Below are 17,121 nucleotides of genomic sequence, written 5' to 3' on the forward strand. Positions count from 1 at the left end.
TTACTGCATGTCTGGGAATGTTCCTGTACAGGGACTCGCTGGTTTATCTGACCAGGTCTAACCTTCAAGCAGCCGGCCTGTGAAGCCCCCTGTGGTGGTTAATGATCAGCTCATCAACGTTGGATTCCTCCGGAGCACAGTACCTGTTTGTTTTGACTGCTTGAGGCCAGTGTGTCTATTGCATGTAATGTGTTGCAGGTTAATGATCCATGATGTTATTGTCAGTGCTACACTACCTGTCGGAATTATTTTTACTACTTTGGGACTGTATGCAGTCATGTGGGGGAGGACGCAGTGACCACCAGCTGGATTTACCGACCTTGGAGCTAATTGAAAATGAGTGATGTTTCCACTACTCTGTGGGAGGTTAGGAGAAACATCTCAATGGATAAACAAATTTTGACACAACACCGGCAACAGAAGCTGTGCCTTCTGAAATACTTAAGACAATTTGGAGTTATGAGGGGTGTCAAGCTAATCTATAAGTACCCAAGATAAAACATTAAATGGCTGGAAATGAGCAAAATGAGCATGCCATGGGCATTTTAGTGTAAAACGAAAAAGTACTATGATATATGTTGCACTAAGGGTGATTTCACATTAGGCCCCTGTGCCTGGATCCGTGTACACTTGACTCCAAAGTCTGGTTCATTTTGATCAGAGTGAACACAAGTGTACCGGACTCGGGAACCATGCCTGAGCCTGCTTGAAGAGGTGGTCTCGAGCATGAGCACAGTCACTGGAAGATATGAACGCAACTGTACACAAACAAAGAAGTGGACTGCTATTGGAACCTGTCGGTTTAAACATTAACAAACGTGGCTACAGGATCTCTGTGAAGTAACAAAGACCTAAAATGCTTGCTTGAAATTTGTGCTGATGAAAACATACAAAGACAAGTGGATATTACACAAAAACTCTGAAATTTATGGAAGTATTCATCAGTATTTACATGCGCGTGGAACAGAAACAAATGTCGCTCAGTTGATGATGCGAGTGGTTGCTTTTTCTTTCTGGTGGATTGCAAACCAAGGATGTGTGTACTGCCACCTATTGTGTACATACACAATTGTGCAGAACAATGTTACTAATGTGAAAATGGACCAGTGGGGTAGAGGGGAAGGGGGAACAAGTTTGCTCTGGCATGGTACGAAACAATCATGCCTAATGTAAAAACACCCTAACTAAAGTCAGACTTTACTTTTTAGTTCCTTGTTACTATTGTCATTGAGTTCATTAAAAGACCAGAGGAAAATTATTAGAGGAGAAGAGGGGTCAACATACATATTTTTATTTATTTATTGCATTTATTTATCATTTTGCTGAAGGCAGGGTAGTCAGAATTGAGTGTAGTGTAAAATATTTTTCATGGGATTTTGTTCACCTCAATTTATATTTAAATTCTAAATGCTTATATTTTAGCATCTGCACTTCAGAGCTACAGCCTGTGTTTGGTTTATTTTGTGGTATTGTTCCATTAACAGATGTTGAGATGAAAATGGTACACCGCTGAGAAATTTAAACCGGCAATAAGCGATTGATAAATGAAACAAGTAAATAGCAGAAAGAAAAATGCATTTATATATCAAACTTGTTTGAAAACAGTTGCTTATTTAGACAACCAGCAGCTGCAGAGCCAAAATCATCCTCATTTGGAGTGATGTGTCTGGTCATCTGGTGAATCAAAGCCAAATACAATGGTGATGAAATCTCTGCATTTGGATTGTATTTCCTTCCAGGCTGCAGAATCTGTCAAAAAGATGCCTGAGAGAAAATATGGGGGTCTGATATTACATTCAAGGAACGTTAACATGTCTAACATGTGATAACTCAGATGACTTGTTTGATTTGCTTGTATGACTCTGCTAGTTTCCTGCAGGCAGCTGTAGGGGCTCCTCAAACAAAAAAAAATAACAATTTTCAAACAAATTACTCTACAATTCTTATATCCTAGTTCATGTCATTTTGCAGTGAGATGACTGTTTTTGCAGATGAAGTGTAGATATCATCACTTCTACAAAGATTTTTTAGTTTTTACTTTTTTCCTTGTTGTAGCTCAACTTCTCTCTTGCAGCAAAGTAACGTATCTTGTGAAACTGTCGTTTAAAAGAAGTTTATACAGTTCCCTCTCTCTCTCTCAAACACTTTCACACAAACACACACACAAACACACAAACCTGTCTTTTCCCCTGCCTACATTACAATACATGTAGGTGTAATTAGTGAATCTCCCAGCACACCTCAGCATCTCTCATTAATCTCACATGAGTGATTAGGCTGCTGCAACCTATGGAACAATGGGAGGTGTGAAACTGGGTGTGAAACTGTTGTCATCTCATATGTTATTGCTCTCTGGAGACTGAGAGGATTAAACCACACCAGGCACAGTTCATTGGCATCTAATCGTGCCACTAATGATAAGTGAAATTTTCAAATGCATCTCATTACAGCAGCATCGCAAGGTCGAGATCTCACATAGATCACGAAAACACATGCGGTGCCACTGTTGTCTCTCTGAGGACGTGCTTCTTCAGTCGTCTGTGTTGTTTTGTATAAACTCAGAGTGCAGGCTGGGTACAAGCCCAAGTGAAGCTTTCTGAATATGACACTTGATGGCTGATTAGGGCAAAACATCAGAGTAGTCTCCAGCTGTGATTCTCTGATGAAGAGCGATCTACAGTGTCTTGTCAGCAGACGTCATGCTGACCACTGCTGTTATGGCAGATGCTTGTCACTCAGCGCAGCCCCACATCAAAAATATACACTCTGTTCCCTGCAGGCGCAGCTACTAGACAGATCTCTATTTAATTTAGAAAGGTACCAAGTTCTATCTGAGTACAACTGCAGCTACTGATCCTGGGCAGGCATTCAAGATCAAATGTCATCAGCCATTTTACTTAGTTGCCAGATTCTATACTATAGTTGATAGTCAGACTCAGACACAAGGCCTCAGCTTTCCTATGGGAAGGCTCCAAGTTCTCAGTGTGGCAATAGAAGCTGAGTTAGATGGTTGTTACAGTGACACTTGTTTCATTACCTAATTGTAAGGCCTTGTTTTGTAGAAATCTAGTTTTAAAAGTAGGATTATTTCAGTGTAACTTGTGTGCACATGCTGCATATTAATCTTTGTGTGGTCAAATTACCACTAATTAGAAACCAGTACATACACATTGCACAGGAAGGGGGTGGAACTACAGTAGTGCTGCTCAGCAGGGGCTCACAGTTTATTTTTGGCCTGAGGCCTCCAAACAAGTAAATGCAGCCTCTGTTTGATTCATTTTCTAATATTAAAAAACAGCATTTTAGGAAAAAGCTGTAGCTAGCGCATTCAGACAAAATGGGAGTGCACTCAACTGCTACCTAGATTTATAAGAGTGGATCACTGTTGTATTTTAAGCCCTGAGGAAGTCAAGTGTTTTCTAGAACGTCAGCTCATGTTTTGAATAAAGTCTGTGCTGTACATAAACATAAGCATAAAAACGTATGTCATGCTTTTGTTGCTTTGGGCAGGTATTGCTGGAGAAGTCATGAAATAAGGTTTTACTGAACATTTTGCATCTTTGCAGATACTTTCAAACATGCATTTCTTCATTCAGAAGAAAAAAACAATTCGAGTACCATTAAATTTCTCAGAATGTATCCGCTGTTCTAAATTTGTAGTATATGGTAATTTTTAGGAGTCTGGGTTAGGGTGAGATGGCTGGTAACAAGAATCTCAGCAAACTCTGCACTATCTCTTCAGATTATTTATATTGTCCTACATTCATGTGGGTTAAAATGTTTCATTTTTGTTGAAACTGCCTTAGAGAGAGATGTTCAACCTTTTTCAAATAAGTAGACTAAATATTAAAAACACTGCAAACAGCCTCCGAAATAGCCAGAAAATTAAACAAATCTCAAACTGAAACAAATTCATCACAGAGATGCTTCAGCTCTGTTGGAGTGAATGAACATTAACTGTCATTTGATGTTTGAATAATCAAACCAGGACGGATGTGCTGTGCTCCACTAGAAAAAAAAAAGACACAAATTCACGAGAGAATTGAGCCTGATAACGCTTCTAGGGCAAACCAAACATTCCAGCTGTCTCCAGGGGGTTGAAAAAGTACTGCAGTAAAGAGGTGAGGCAGATGCAATATTTAAATTAACAGTCAGCTAAGCCTATATTTGATTACATATTATGTAGACCACAAATACAGAAACACCTCTCAGCTACTGTAGTGCCTGCTGCTGCCACACTGCCACGCTATTATAATCATCAGCCACATATGGAGGCTCTGCCCCGCCTGTGGGGAATAGGGTTGGAGAACGGCCCGACGGGATGAAATCGAAGGACCACACCACTCAGAGGTGATGAATGCTTTGCTGCTTATGGAGCCTCCTGTAGTGCATCTGTGAGAGCAGATGAATGGGGAGGAGAGGCTGGTAAAATGGGTCACGTGAAGGTAGCGTTGTTGGGTAATGTGGGGAAACCGCTGATGGAGTGCAGCAGGGCAGCTGCACATGCCTAGATCTGGGGCAGACGTGCTTCAACTTGGCTCAGTCTCCTTTCTTTTCATTTTCAAAATCATGCTTTTATTTCCCTATTTCTGGATATCACCAGCTCAAAACAAGTTACAAATGAAAACTCAAAATCAACTGGTTTGACACATTAAATAAATATTTTTAATTGTTTTATGAGTTTTGCCCTGTTTGCTTTAATAAAAACTACACTGACATATAGTGGATATGCACAAGTGTAGGATTAATGTTCTATGGATCTCAGTTCACTATCCCCTTAATTATTTAAATTGAACTAAATTGAGTGCAATCATTAACTCTAACTAAAATCACTGACGCTGGGCCTGACCATTATCATATGAAGACAAGACACCAAGAATAAATTTTATTTAAATGTACAGTAACATATTTTGGGTGAAAGGTTTGTTTCTTGTGTACTTTGCAATGCTTTGAAAAATTGGTTTCAGATGTTTGCTCCTTTGTTGCACATGATGTGTTCAAAACAGAAAAATTAAAGGCTCCAGTGAAATAACAAGACAGGTTTTTGTTGTGTGTCCTTGTATTACTCGCATCTTAGTATATGTCAAATATATTGTTAGTGGCTCTGAGCTGTGTGAGGCTTCCTGTTCTAACAGTCTGAGGATGAGGGAGGAGTGGGTGGAGGAAGACAGCCTGCTGCAGTTTTTTATAGGTTCATTTTCTTTCATGAGTCATAATTTCAAGCCCACGGCTACCTTTAAATGACACAATCAAATGCCTGAATGATTTGATCAAATCCCTCTCTCATTGATTTCTCATTCACGTCTTGCATTTCATTTAAAAAAGGTCAAGTTAGGGAAGCGACTGAATCTGCCAGTGGTGGTTAGTGATGTTTAAAATCCTGGTTGTATCAGTCATTATTGCATATTATACAGCTTACATGTATGGACAGGCTGTGTATAAGCCACCATGACATCATGTCTCATCACATAACATCAGATATCTCAGGTTTGGTATGTACATTGCCCTTGCTCTGTTTAATCCTGTTCCCTACTCTAATCTCTAACATCATCAACTCCAGGTAGTGGAAGAGTGGGATGAGGTGGTGGAGCCACAGAGGATGGAGTGAGAGGGTGCTTTACCTTGGCACAGATAAGAAGATGAACCAGATTTGAAGGCAGATAGATCTTGTTGACAGCACATGCTGCCTCTTGGCAAGCAAGGTGAAGTCGATACTGAGGAGGCCTCCTAAGATTTACAGTATGAGGAGCTCCACAGCCCCACTCTGTACTTCAGTAGATAGATGAGTACTTCAGATGGTGCCAACTAGCCCAACATGAGTTGAGCTGAAGGTCACTGTGACTCATTCCCAGCTCAGAACTTGGGTGGCTGGAGACAGAGCGCTTAACTTCTGCTACTAACTTGTGTTAGTTAAACAAAGAAGTCGGCTCTGTGAAAGGCAGCGGACCAGCCCTGTGCTGCTACTGTACAGCACTGATGCAACACATGTACAGCGCCAAAGACAGCTGAGAGTACAGTAGCAGGGAGTGGGTACAGATTGCTGTAGAACCACGAGGCATATGGCAGGGCGCCCCACGCCTCCCAGCTAATTGAGTCCTAATGAATCCTTGGTTTGGCATGCTACATGTCCCTTGTGATGCCTGGTGTCATTGATTCATTGAAGATGCCCAGTCCTCTGGAAGCGAAGTGGGCAGTGACGGCTGCTCTGGCTGAATGTGGGAGGCAGGCTGACACTGTTGGCTTCACGCTGAACACTTTACTCGCCCACCAGATGTTACAGGCCAAAGCATAAAGATTACTAGCCGCCCAGCTCTGCACAAAGGGAATAACTGTGTGATGGGCTGGCAATTCACTGCTCCAGTTGATTCCACTCACACTGTACAGAAGTGGGGTCGCTGCCGCACTGCGAGCTCACAGAGGTCAGCGCCAAAAGGGACATACTGTAATTATGGGAAATCACTTGAAGTCAATGATGCTTGACTTCTGTTTTTGCTGAATTTGCAAATCCATCTATAACTAACTATTACTCTACATATGAAATAATGGAAACACTGCTGCCATTAGCAACAGCTACCGTTTACTTTTCAGGTAAACACTTTTCTCTTGTTTCTAGATATAAATCAATCTTCCTAACTGAACTGCACTTTGAAGTTGGACACATAAACAAAATGATGTCATTGCATAATGTTGAAATAAATATCAGTTTTTAAAAGTTGCAATTTATGGTTGCTAAATATTTGTGCTTCTTTGCTAGATGATTTTCCTGAAAGATGTCGAAGCAATCTATCAATGAATCACATTTCATTTAATTAAAGTACATTATCACGCAGATGTCTCAACACACTTTACAAAAAATATACATAAAATGCAATAAACAGAATAAGAACAACCAAAACTAGACCAATAAAACACTATCCACTATCCATATGTCAAGGAATAAAAATAGGTTTTAAGTTTAGATTTAAACATCATGACTGATGTTGGAAGCAAAAATTTGGGAAATATACTTATTTGCATTCTTGTTGAGAGTTTTCTGAGCAGATCGATACCCCAGTCATGACATTGTGTTAAATATGAAGCTGGAGCCAGCAGCCAAATAGCTTAGCTTAGCTTAGCTTAGCTTAGTAGAAAAACTGAAAAGGGGACCAACATCTACCGACCAGCACCTCTAAAGCTCACTAATTAGCATGTTATATTTTATTTCTTTAACTTGTACAAGAAACCAAAGCAAAATAATGACAAGTTGTGGTTTTATGATTTTATTTATGTACTAGAATATTTCTCAGCTGAAACCAGCTTCATTGCAAAAGGACACTGCTCTCAACCGATACAGCACAAACCTCCTGTAAAACAGTAAACTGTCATTTTTGTGCTCAGGTGTTTGTAAAGATCTTCTCATCTAACTCTGCAACAAAACAGATCAGAATATTTCCAAAAATGTCAAACTACTTCTTCAGACTTCCCATGGGAGAGATCTGAGTTCCTTCTCTTTCGCTGCCATCACATCCTGTAGCTTGAGTCGTTGCTTCCAACACAGAGTTGTCACAACTCTCCCATTGCACCTGTCAAGTTGATTACACCCCCCCAGTGGAGCATATGCATTGTTCGGCATCCGACAGTGCACCGCTATCTGAGCAATTTCCCCCTTTTGTTCAACAGAAGCAACCAGGATCACCTCTGCCTGCCTCCGCCAGGGGCCACATCTTCATTAAAGAATAAACTAGATGTGATAAGCCCACCAGCAAAACGAGAGCTCAGACACAATCTTGCAAGCTCATTAAATTAAATTTTATTAAAGATTTAGGCCGCTCCAGCAATCCTGCGTCTATTGCTGGACATTAATGTCCGTGTAACCCGTGTTCATTAGATCCATTATCTTAGGGCACTTGGAAAATCTTAAGGGAGTTCAAGATGAGGTAATACCACTACAATATGAAGAGAAAGAGCAAATGTGATAATACACCAGGCTTTCAGCGTGACAAAAGGCAAGAAGCAACACTACAGCAAATGGGTGAAGAATGTGAAACAACTACCAGCCAAAAGTGTTGCACTTGTGATGAGATAACTGGAAAAGGAAGTATCCAAACTGCTTCCACTATTTTACAATAATTGCAAAACTGGAAAAGGCATTGTGGCCTTAATCAGATCAATCATATGTAGTTCCCAGTCGGTTTCAGGAGCTAAATTAAGTCTCTTGATTCTGCTGGGAAACCCAACAAAGAAGTTCGCACTGGAGAAGTTAATGCTCTCTAGTGTTTTGTTCAGCCCCGTCTTAAGCCCCACAACTCACACTAGGCTGCAGAGAACTGTCTTGGGATGACAACTGGAAATTGTACTGTGTGTGGACATGTCCTACAATCGAGCCAGAGAGTGCAGCTTAGCATCTGTAAGGAGAATACTAAGGGCAGGTTGGCTGATTGGCAGAAGACACCAACAAACTCTGGCACCAGTATCACAGTGCTGATGCTGACCTCTGCTTATTGCACCAAGACAAACTTAAACATGACTTGTAATCATTTGTGCCAGCAGGAAGGAGGTGAGCTGCGATTTTTCACCAGGGGTTTATCACTGCTAGCTGATTTGATGCTACTTCACCACAGCCAAAGCAGAGGCCATCTTTTATGTAGGCCTGCACTTACATGAGCACACAAGCAGAAAACACAGATCACCATAATAGATATATGGTCCAGTATAAACATATGCTTTTGAACTGGTAAAATTGGCTCATCTTCAGTTTCACCCAAAGGAGGTTAGGCTTTCGAGTGAAAAGTTTAAACCCGTGGAAAAGGCCTGTTATGAAGATTACTTAATAAATGGTTGAAGACTGGTCTTTTGCAAGTATTTTTAAACATACAATTCTTATTTTTTCACTTTCATTTACAAAACAATACTCGAATAGGATAAAATCACTTAATATGAATATTTTTTGTGACTCCCGAGTCAGTATGTTTAAATATAAAACCAAAAAAATGGACTATAAAAAGTTTCATCCATGTGTATTCCATACCAAAAAAAGATTACTGACCCGTCTAATCGCTGCGTAAGGGGGAATCCAAAGGTGGGCGCAACTGCCTGCCTTGGCGCAGTTTAAACGCCCACACGCCTGGACGTTTCTACAATTTACAAGCTCGTGTCATCTCCAGACCGCAGAGCTCATCCACAGGCCTGTATGCACAGGTCTGAGGAAGACTTTGGCTCAGCACTGCTGGTCAGACCGGTGCCGCTGCGCAGCGCTGTGCGTCCCAATTCAAGCATCCATCCACAGGTACCCAACCTTCAGTAAAGCCCGCTGAACATCTTCTAACCGTTTCTAGCCAGAAATCAATACAATAACTAGCACAGGTGTCATTATTCACAAATTCACTTAGTATCAGCACGTTGGAGGATGACTTACTGCTGTTGCAGCAGGACATCTCTTCATTTGAATATTTGGAGAGGGAGGGGGTACAGACGTGGTGGTGGTGGGGGAGCTTTTCGTGTTTCTTGATGATTGTATTTTAGACGCATGTCGTGTAGCAGCATCATCTATATGTGCAGATCATGCATCGAAGTCATTTCAAAACGAAATTTTAATTTCCAGTTTGTGCGCAATTCAATATGGGACAGCAGGTTATTTGACAGGCGACCGGCGTTTGCGCTTTAACAGACTCCACATTCAAATCCACCAAAATGCCATCAACGATTTTACTCACAGACTCATTTCTGATCTTATTTGTTTCATTTGAACACATATGCGACTGTGTCCGTCTCAGTCATCCATAGCGGACGGTTCCGCAACCCATTTTCATTCAGTGGACATCCGATCCATAAATCTTGACATGTCGCTGCGCTGCCTTGCATCCTTGACCAGCTCTATAGTTTCACAGTTTAAAAAGACTCCCGTGAATAGAGAAGCTTAGAACTGAAATGTCACTCACCTTTTCTCAGCGAATGCCTTTCTGGAGTGTCCCATTTATGCGTTTAATCCACATCTGTGTTGCCTTCATTTGAGCGTTCTGTTTTTCCCTCAGTAAGAGAGAGAGAGAGGGAGAGAGAGGGGGAGACAGAGCGTGTTTAAGAAAATCCATTTGTTAATTCCATGTGCCGGACAGACACGGTGAAATCATTGTCTTTACTTTTAACATGTTAAAATTTTTCCTATAAATCTAAGATCCCGAAAAACTCTGTCTTCGTTTTTGATTTCTCTCCAGCGCTGAAGTTGCCTGGTTACCCCTGTTTCTCATTCAAGGAGGCTGAAGCGCTGCGTACAGCGGCCAATCAGAGCAGCAGCCGGAGAGATTATTTCTTGGCTCCACTATTCTAGTTTCAGGCTAAAATGAGGAGAGTGGGCGGGGAAACTTGGCCCCCGGTGCCAGGAAAAAAAAAATTAAAATGCACAGAGAATAATGTAGAGACAGGGGAGACGTTGGAAGCAGAACGTGTGGATGGGGGGTGGGGACAAAGGGGATTAAACATTTTCAAAAAATAAAGGATTGGGGAGAGGAGGGGGAACCAGTTGCCTCTTCTCACAGCCACAAAGATGTAAGTGAGCGATATTCTATCTTTGCAGGATGTCACACAAACTGCAGTGGACCAGTGGCTCCTTCAGTGGACAATCGCTCTTTAATAAGGAGCAGAGAGCTGTGTCATTTCTGAAATCCCCAAGAAGCACTCCATCAGGGTAATTGATCATCCACCTTTAACAGCAACCAGTCAAAAAGCCAAAGGTCTCCCCCTCCTTTCTCTTACTCCCTCTATCCCTGACCCACTTCAGTCTTCTCATCATAGGTTGTATTGATTTCAATTCCCCCCTCCAGCTGGGATGAAAGGTGTAGGGGAGCGAGTCAGTTTCAATCACTGGTACACATCGTTTGGGGACACAATGACCCCCCACCTTCATGCTTGGCTAACGAAGGGTTCTACTACATCCAGGTCAAGGACCCCTACACAGACAGACGCCTGTGTGACTGCCTACAGACTGGTGTCTTCAGACAGGCCCCACAGGGTGCCACACTTTCTTGTGTTGCACCCACTGAGTGTGATTGATGTATCGCTGGCTTCACTCCGTCCCCCAGATTACAAATGAAAACAACAGTGTTGGGGTCCTCCCTCCCCCACTGCCAGACGAGAGCTGAGTGTATTTATATGTGTATATAACCCACTGGCAGAAGTACACACACTCGCACATACACTTAGCTGTTGATTGACATGTAGTTCTTGGCTTGAGCACAGCTTAATCCCGCTGCTTTCACAGATGGACTCCGTCTTCCTCTTTTTGTCTGGTGTCATCAGCAGTGGCAGTGGCATGGTATACATTTACACACACACACACACACACACACACACACACTGTACAGTACCATGGACGTTGATCTACTGAGGAGGGTGGCTGCTGTGTGGGTTCTAATCCTTGCTGAAACCCTACCACCGTTCAGCGGCCACCCCTGTTCCTGCACACACACACACACACACACACACACACACACACACACACACAAGTACACACAAGCATCTACTTTAAAAAAACAAAGGAGGTCAGTGTCAGGAGTGGAATCAGGCAGCTGGGTCTTGTGGAGCGAGAGTTAATCCTCCTTTTCAAGGTCCACAGACAAGAAGAAGCCTCGTGGATGAAATCTTTCACAAGTTACTGTACAACATGAACACGCCATTCTTGTGCCACCTTGTTCATCCGACTATCTTAACAGTAACAAGGAGTGTTTGCTGTCCTTCAGTCTCTCAGCTCTTCGTAGGTGTATTATTAGCCTGAATCATGATGGGAAAGACTTTCCTCCCCCTCCCCTAATTGTATTCCGCTTCTGCAAAGGCTTTGATTTCCATGTAGATGGAGCTGTGTTGATAAGGGCGAGGAACTGCCCCAGAGAAATGCAAGCAGATCCCCATCTAGACAAAAAACGACAAAGAGCTGAGTCATCACCTCACATGGTGGTTAATCTCTATTCCATCCAGAGATCAGCTCAGTCAAAATTCTCATTGACGCACCCGGCAAATGAGTAGTCATGTCCCAGAGGAGAGATGGTTAACTGGTGGCCGCCATGCAGAACCTTGGAGCTGATCAATAACTAGTTTCTTGTAACAGTGACAGATATGACACAGTATGCTTATTGCTTACACTTCAACAGGGCCTGCAGCTAAATAGATGACCACTGATTAAGTCAGTGACACAAGAAGACAATCGCAGAACAAACAGGTTACTGAGGAGAGAGAGGGCTGTTTGCTCAGTCTACTCTGAGTTCTATGCTAATGGACTGTTTTAGTCAAGTCTAATTGTATTGTGTGAATGTGTGAGTGATTAGTATTCAGAGAGGCATGACAGGCGAAGTCTGACATCGATAAATGACATGTGACCCTTGACCCCGACTGCTCGGGCTACTGAAAAGCCCCTCTCCTTCTATCGGTCTCACCCCAGGCTTCATTTCCTGTAGCGTGGATAATAATGGCATGTCGGGAACAGAGCCGGAACAGCTGTGCTTCACCCATTTATTGTCAAGGGAGACAAGTAAGTTGTTCAAGCTAACCAACCAGTGAGATGTGTAGATTATTCACCCAGATGTGCCATGCAAACATTTACTACACACTCTTTACACTTTGTAGCAGCATGTCAACTATACAGTACACAATATTACTAAAACTGTACAAAAGCTCCTCCACTTTTTACATAAAAATGAAGAAGGCATTGTTTTGATTTTTCAGGCCAACTTCACTCTTTATCACTTCATGCTCACCACCCTGATTACCATGTCCAGATGTACCGGGCAACTGTTTTCCACAAAACGCTGTACACTATCAGCCTTGTAGTAAACATCATACAGAGAAAGTTAGTGGTTAACTGGGGAACACAGTGGAGTATCAATCAGCTAAAGACTTCCATTCATCACATAGAATGCAAAATGGCAGCTGTGTCCGTGTCACCGTTTTATGTCAATACTGAATGTGTTTACAGCTTGTTCTACTGGCACCTAGTGGCCTAAAAATCATTTAATAAAGGTTTAAGCAACTTTTGACCTTGAGAGACTAAGTGTATTGTTAGCACCTGTTTTTTTCCACTCAGTTATCCCTAGACCAGGAGACTACATTGAAACGTCAGGTACAAAGGAAGCTGAAAACAAGTTATCAGTATAAATGCAGCCATACTCCTGATGCTCACCAGTTTTAAAACGTGCCACACAATACCTTAACTCTCATTTGTGTTTGTTTTATATGTGGGTGGAAACAGGTTCTAAACACTGCATTGGTTTAAGGTATATCAAGGCTTCTCTGTCCTCTGACTAATAATGGATTTCTTGAATGTGCCTGAAGTTGAATTTAAAAACATCAGAAGTAAAGCGGGAGAAAATCTAAGGATGTCAAAGTGCTGGTGTGGTCCATACAACAAAATCAGGGAGAGCATCTCAAACCAGTTATTTAAACTGGCAACTACAGGTACATCTTAGGATGCTGCATCATGGTATCACTCAGAACGCAACCGCAGCACAAAGGACACACATCTCTGGAGCTTAAGCTCAAAGTATGAGGGTTTATCATCTACTAAGATTAAATCACCAGAGCAGGAAATAAAGCAGATGGATGATGACAGGTGCCAGTTTGGAAGGAAAAGGCAGGGGTTTTATCCCCATCTGCTGAGTTCTTAATTAAAGGCAATAACACTATGTGGTTACATTGCATCTGTACACTATTTGGATACAGGACAGTGTACAGTGCCAAGCAGCCTAAAGTCCATTAGCTATTTGCATCTTTTTGTTCCTGCATTCATGATGCATTCTTGTTATGGGATGACATTGTATGCATGCATACTTCCAAAATATCTCAGTTGCCATAAACACTGGAGATGTTATATGTTAATGTACAGTATAATTATGCGATGCAGAGGTAGAAAGTAACTAAGTACATTTACTCAAGTACCGCACTTTTACAATTTTGAGGTGTCTGTACTTTACTCAAGTATTTTCATTTTCTTCTACTTCATATTTAGACTTCACTACACCACAGAGGCAAAAATGATAGTTTTAACCCCCCAAAGTTTATTAGTTAACTTTAGCTACTAGTTAAATTTTAGAATCAGATTAACTACACAAAATACAGTATCATCAGAGTTTATTGATCCGTAGTGGGAAATTCACAAGCTACCCAGCAGGAATTCAAACTATAAATATAACATTAGGTCCATGTTTACCAGCTGCAACACTGAAGTGACAAAAATAATGAAGCAGATATAATTATAATCAAATAATATGTAAAATGTACCATTCTGCAGAAAGACTACTTTAAGTATATTTTGGTACTAAAGCTGTTGTACTTTTACCTAGCATTGTGAATGTAGGGCTTTTACTTATAACAGGGTATTTTTACACTGTGGTTTTGCTACTTTTACTTACAACAGGTCAGTTTACTGTTGCTGTAAGAAAACAGAAGAAGTATAAAAACAGTGAGATGGCACATTCTTAGCCCAGTAAGCAACTCCAAGCACACAGTAGCTTCTTCAGGGTGCCATGGAAACACACAACAGCTCACTCATGTCTGGCTTGTCAAAGAGGCCCTTTATTTGAGCAAGTGTCCTGGGTGTTTGGAACGCCCAGCAAATGTGTTGGTCTTTCTGTAGTTGTGAGGACACTATGCATTTCCTTCCCCCTTACTCTAACCTCAGTAATCCCAACTAAACCTTAAAACCAAGATGTAATCCTCAAACAGCCTTCCAAAAACTGTCCAAAATGTTCTCACAGAGATAGTTTCAAACTTCAAGTTCACCACACAACCACATGTACACAAACACACACCCCCACATAGAGCACATACTGTATGCGCACTTTCCACCCACACATCACTGTGTCACAGAGGGCCAATGACAAAGACTGTGTGACAGTATGTGATTTATTGTGTCAGAAAAGAAAGTACAAGAGGGTAATTGAGGGGTGAGTGGAGGAAACAAAGTATGCAGGTGTCAGTGTAACTTTGTCTGCCATCACAAGACGATGATGAATTTATTCATGGGTGGGTGACGCTTCCAAGTCAAGGACAAACACCATGTAATTACCCCATAAATTTAGAAAGTGATTAATTCTAAATTCCAGCTATTTAATTAAAATAATCAAATAGACAGCTATTGCCGTAACATGCAACACACTTAGAGGAGTAACCAAGTTTGACAGGAGTTCAGTCACCACAAATACACACACACACACACACACACACATACACTGCATCTGTCTCTGTTACGCATTTCCGCCATAGCGCATCACTGATTTACTGAGCACATTTGGGTTTAGCAGTGGTGACTCAACCAAGCTGACTCCTTCAAACCAGAAGAAAAGTTGAGGAGCCATTACAAATATAACTGGATTTCATTTCAACCATGTGAAAGGGGAAGAGACTTGTCATCACCCTGGAGAAAATGGAGCAAAAATACAATCATTCTATTTACTGCACCACATAGGGTGGTGTGTTTGTGTATGTGTGCGGATGTGTGTTTCACCCCGCGTGCCTCCATATGTGTGTGTTTTTTAGTGTGCCATGTGGGTACATGTTGCACATTTCAGTGTGTCAGATCCCACGACACGCACAGAAGTGTCAAATGAATGCAGAGAGAGAGAAACAGGTTTCTTTGTTGCTGCATCAGAGGACGACAAACTGAAGACTGTAAATGCAGGACATGGGACGAGGGAACCACAGGCTTCAACTGTGCCTCTCTACTTTACAAAATAAGCCTCACAAATGTTGTGTTTGTCATTGCTGTACAGAAAACTGGCAAAAGTCAAATAAATAAATATTAATATAGTGTTATGGTACAAAGGCTGTTGTAATTTTATGAAAAACGTTAGCTGGAGCTAAAAAGGCCGGTGCTAAGTGTGTGAAGCTAACACAGTTGAAAGCTAGCTTTAGCCACACATAAGGCACACACATTTGTAGACACACTCATTTCATTATCATATATGCATATAGAAATGTGGAGAGGAAAATGAAAAATGTTGTGTGGGAAAAATAGATTACATTGCCTGCCAAGACAAAAATAGATAAATAAATAAAAAACTTGACTGAGACTGATGATTGGTGGTTAAAAAAACCCTGATTCCTTTCCTTTAAATTGAACTTTTCACATTATGATATATTATATCTTTAATTATATTTTTGATTTGCCTGACAACATGGTGTTATTTTTGGGTGCCATATCCGTCCGGCTTTGAGCACTGAAATCCTTTTCATTAAGCAAATGGGAAGAACTGTCAGCAGATTTACTTCACTTGTTTCCAATGCAAATATCCCTGGTTCAAGAATACATGTGACTATGCTGATATTAAATCAGTCGTCCTTTGTCATATTTCAAGACACTAGCACTTTTTGAAAGAGGTAAACAAACTTGGGGGGGAAAAAAAATCTATTTTTTTTGTCATCATATTGCCTTTTCCATTCTGAAGACAAACAAGATTTTAAGACTCAGTCCCAGATAAATAATGAACTGAGATGGTTGTATTTTCTAGCTGTACACCCAGATGGAGCTCGTCTTTTAGCGCATCAGAAAAGTGGAGCTCTGGCACAGGCTGTCGAAGCGAAGGAGGAGGGAGCAGGGAGGCATTTGATTTTCCATCAAGAGCATCCAAATGCCTTCAGACCTCCTCTCCGCATCCCTGACAGGCACATTACATTCATATTGTTGCATCATCACACTCCTGTGCACATGCAGACAGATGGGTGCAGCTGTTGCACACCTCTCCGTGTCTAGCTGACATATATATTTAACCACCCACATGTTCTATACCTGACACACACATGCACAGACACACACACACAAGCAAGATGCAAACTGAGGCACACTAACACACAGGGATAGTTCCAGTTGTGCAGGACTGTCTCAAGATGTTCACTAGAGATGAACTGGTGCAGGGCCAAGATTGAAGGCTTTGATTGTCATGCAGGAGTGAGGTCACCAAGGTGGTGACTGTGGGTAATGTAGAGCACTGGAGGCACACACTCCACCACAGAGCCTGCTTCTCTGACAGCTGCAGTCTAATCTAGTCTCCTCCCACTGCATCCTCATCCCCATTCTAAATGTGCCAACCTATTGTTTAGAGAGTTTTTATCTGGCAGAATTTGAAGCTTGACAATACACAAAAATAATAATAAGGCTCTTCT

The 17,121-nt window shown here is 41.5% G+C and overlaps 1 protein-coding gene across 3 annotated transcripts in view; it reads right to left on the reverse strand.

Annotated features, from left to right (window-relative positions):
• dab1b (DAB adaptor protein 1b) overlaps window positions 1–10,278 on the reverse strand; it is a 40,973-nt gene extending 30,695 nt beyond the window's left edge. For 2 of the 3 annotated variants that reach the window (XM_020618373.1, XM_020618371.1), the window contains exon 1: window positions 9,918–10,277. The gene's annotated coding sequence lies outside the window, so the exon portion shown is untranslated. Of the gene's footprint in view, window positions 1–9,917 lie in introns of all 3 variants that reach the window. The other variant, XM_020618372.1, reaches the window with a different exon arrangement.
• Between the last annotated feature and the right edge of the window lie 6,843 nt (window positions 10,279–17,121).

This window comes from Monopterus albus, unplaced genomic scaffold (assembly GCF_001952655.1).
Source record: "Monopterus albus unplaced genomic scaffold, M_albus_1.0 scaffold204.1, whole genome shotgun sequence".
NCBI lineage: Eukaryota > Metazoa > Chordata > Actinopteri > Synbranchiformes > Synbranchidae > Monopterus > Monopterus albus.